At 42.1% G+C, this 3,779-nt stretch overlaps 1 long non-coding RNA gene across 1 annotated transcript; it reads left to right on the forward strand.

The window, feature by feature from the left end:
• Positions 1-2,173: 2,173 nt before the first annotated feature.
• LOC129481121 (uncharacterized) lies at positions 2,174-3,219 on the forward strand. Its single transcript, XR_008657266.1, has 2 exons — positions 2,174-2,593; positions 2,952-3,219. It is a non-coding gene; the product is annotated as an uncharacterized lncRNA (long non-coding RNA).
• The last annotated feature ends 560 nt before the right edge of the window (positions 3,220-3,779 follow it).

Here is a 3,779-nt window from a genome sequence, read left to right on the forward strand (position 1 = left end):
AACTGTGATTTTTTTTCCTCCTTACTGCATCAACTCTGTTAAGCTGGAACCATATTTTCGAATTCTTTTGTTTGTGTAAATTCAGTTTAGGGTTGGCCACAGGAGAAATTTGTGTGAGATTTGGAAGTAGAGTTTATGCCCTATTTGTCTGTGTGGGCTCCAGGCACCTCTGGAGATCACATGTTCTCCCTGATCTGCTGGCTCGCCAGATTGTCATTGGGAAGCAGCAGGGTTTGCAGCTCCTCCAGCTCTTGCCTGGTTGATCTCCTCCTGCAGCTCTTCAATTTCTGGACCAGGCGCTTGAAAGACTCTTGGCAAAGGGTACCAGCTTCTTCAGTGGGTAACCCGCATTGTCAAAGTCCTTGCCTGGAAAACCTGCATTGGTCTCCCCTGTGATAATTGCCTGTCTGGGGACTGTGGATCCTCTTCAGAGCCTGCCTCCACCATGTCTTATTGCTTCTAGGCCTGTAATTAAAATCCTGTCTTGGCAAGGATCCAGGGGTACCTGTAAAGGCAAACAAATAAAATATTTGCCTATAACAACAAACAAAATTATTATCCAATTTGTATCACCATACCTGGAAACATGTTTCCAGGTATGGTGATACAAATTGGATAATAATGAGAATGGATCCTAAGGGTGTTAGATAAGGATCAAAGACCATATTAGTCTGAATTTGCTGATATGGATGCACTTAAAAGAGATTGTAGATTCAATGTGTTAGCAGCTGGGAATGGCTCTAATAGTCATCTTGGTTAGATGAGTGAATTCCTTGGTACTCTGGAGATGGTGGTACCCATCCAAGGTTGGAATACTGAAGAGGACCTGCTCATTCACCTCCCTACTATGCCTGGAGGACATTCTCTCACTCAGGCTTTGCAGCATACATTTGTGAGGGAGCTCCAGGTTGGGTATTCCTAGTAGTCCAGAAATATCAGTGGATACTACTGCAACTTGACTCTAAATTCAGTGGGGATGATGTGATCCTGCAGTGACAGGGACCAAGTTGTGGCACTTAATGGCTGGAGACAGAGTAGTTTGGTCCACAGAGATCTTTGAGTTGGCCAATAGAGTGTCACTACAACAGAAATAGGTTGGCAGACTTTAAAAATATTTGATATATATATGGTAACAATTTTTTCTGACGGATGGAAGTCTAACTTTAATCATTATAATGATCATGCCTTTCAGCCATTTCCAGAATTGAGCTGATTTATAGACCCAGAGCCCCTGAATGAAGGGGAGGCCAGGACGTGCATGAGGAAGCATCATGCCGTACAGCCAAAAATTTACACTGCAAATATTCTTCCCCAGCTTTGCCCTGAAGGGACACGTGGCCATTTCTCAGAAGAATTGTTGGTCCCTGGCTCTGATCTTAATTTTTGGAGACACAGAATATCACTGTGGTCCACCACTCAGTGTAAAGACCAAAGGATGTTAGGTGAACACTTTCCTCTCACAGGCCTGCTTTCCTCTTACAGTGGGTCTAGGGGGCCCCCAAACCTACACTGGGGTGATTTCCTCACTTATAAATACATAGATAGAATAATAGCCTCAACTATTGGCAGAATCCTGACATTGATTCCATAACCTATGCAGTCAGGGCTATTATGATAGAACAAACTAAGACCAAGCGAAAGTCACTGGAAGTGACTCTACTTACCCAAATTGTAGACCAAAAGCAAATGGCTTTCTGGAAAAATTGCAAAAATTATTGCCAATATCAAAGTCTTGAAAAATACAGGGTTGGGGATCTCTACTTAACGTGCCTATTTGGCCAGTTCAGAGGACCAATATTGCAGTATGTAGTGAGTGACTACAACCTTAAAAAGGTAGTGACTACAATTCCAGCTGCTATTTCAGATGTATTTTCTTTCTGGAGAAAAATCGGTGCCAGGTATGCATACAGCTAATGTTCTGACAAATACTTTTTCTTCTATGCCATTTAGCAAAGATCTCAGGAACAGTTTGCTTTCAGTTGAAAGGGCTACAATATATGTTCACTGTCCTACCTCAAGGCTATACTAACTCTTCAGCCCTATGTCATAATGTGGTCCACAGGGAGCTTAATTGCCTCACAATTCCAAAGAACATCATGGTAGGCCATCACCTTGTTGATGTCATGCTGATTGTACTTATGAGCAGAAGTAGAAGCTACTCTGGATAATGAAATAAGACAGAAGCATGTAAAATAATGGGAAATAGATCCCACAAAAATTAGGATCTGCCATCCCTAGAAACGTCTAGAGAAACAGTGGACTAAAGATTTTGGGATATCTCTTCCAAAGTTAAAAAAAGCAATTGCTGTGTCTTACATTTCCTACCACTAAAAAAACGGACATACCTAGAGGGGGATTTTGGAGACATCATATGCCTCATTTGGGTGTGCTTCTTACATTCATTTATCAAATAACTTCGAAAGGATGCCAGCTTTCTGTGTAGATCCTAGCACAAGAAACGTCTCTGCAACAGGTCCAGGCTGATGTGTAAGCTGCTGTACCACTTGGGCCCTAGGACCTAGCAGATCTTATGGTGCTTGAAGTGTCCATGGGCAATGGGATGATGTTAAGAGCCCATAGCATGCACTTATAGGTAAATAACTGTGGAGACTCTTATCATTTCGCAATAAGGCTATACCATCTTCTGCAGATATCAATTCTTGTTTTAAGAAATAGTTTCTGGTCTGTTACTGGGAACTAGTAAAGATTAAATGCTAGACCATTAGTCATCAATTTTCTGTGCCACCTGAGGTACCCAACATGAACTAGGTGTTGTCTTACCAAACCATGAAGTTGGATATGCACAGCAACATTTGCTCCTCAAATGGAAATGGTTAATATAAGATCCAACCTGTACAGGTCATGAAGGCACAGGTAAGTTTTGTAAGCAAGTTGTACAAAAGCTCATCGTTCATACACCTTTTACATGTCCTTCTCTTTCTCAACTGCAGGTGTGGCCTCTTTGAGAGTTCCCTTTGATCATTGTTGAACAAGAAAATATTTGGGTCTGGTTTACCAAAGGACTTACAAGATTTTCTGGCACCACCATTCCCCGGAGGGGTCAGCCAGCTACGTGTCGGCAGGATGATGGCACTGGACTATTTCCATCGTGGAAAGGGCAGCATTTTGTCTTCACTGGAACAGACACTTGGTTAGAATATGAATATGCTTTCACTGTACGTATTTGTTCTGCTAAAACCACCAACTGTATATGCCTTATTCACTGTTACGATATTCCACATAGCATTACTTCTGACCAAGGAACTCATCTCACAGCTAATGAAGTGTGGATAAGGAAGGGATTTTTGAAGATTTTGTTATGTTCTCACTGGGGGACATCATCTTATAGGGCTGGGGTAGTGTCCTATGGATGTAGAACATATCCCAAATCAGCAACCAAAGTATAGTGCTGTTTCTCCCATAACATGATCAAGGAGTGGGAATGAGATCAGCTGCTCTTAGTTTACCCTTCATGATCCAGTAACAGAATTTTTGCTTCTAGTTCTGGCAACTTTGGGCTCTGCTGCTTTAGGGCATTTTACTTTTCCAGAAGAATAATGCTTCCATCAGGAAACACAGTAACACTCCTGTTAAATTGGAAGTCGAGACTGCTCACTGAAAACTGTGATGCCAGTAAATCAACATGCAAATAAGTGGCTACTGGATTGGCTGAAGTGTTTGATGCTGACTATCAAGGGGTAAACTGGGTTTCCAGCATACAGTGGGCATGGAAGTAGGTGCTTTCTGGAATACCCTGGTCACCTTGGGTACTGCTTATT

This window comes from Symphalangus syndactylus, chromosome 4 (assembly GCF_028878055.3).
Source record: "Symphalangus syndactylus isolate Jambi chromosome 4, NHGRI_mSymSyn1-v2.1_pri, whole genome shotgun sequence".
In the NCBI taxonomy this organism is placed as follows: domain Eukaryota; kingdom Metazoa; phylum Chordata; class Mammalia; order Primates; family Hylobatidae; genus Symphalangus; species Symphalangus syndactylus.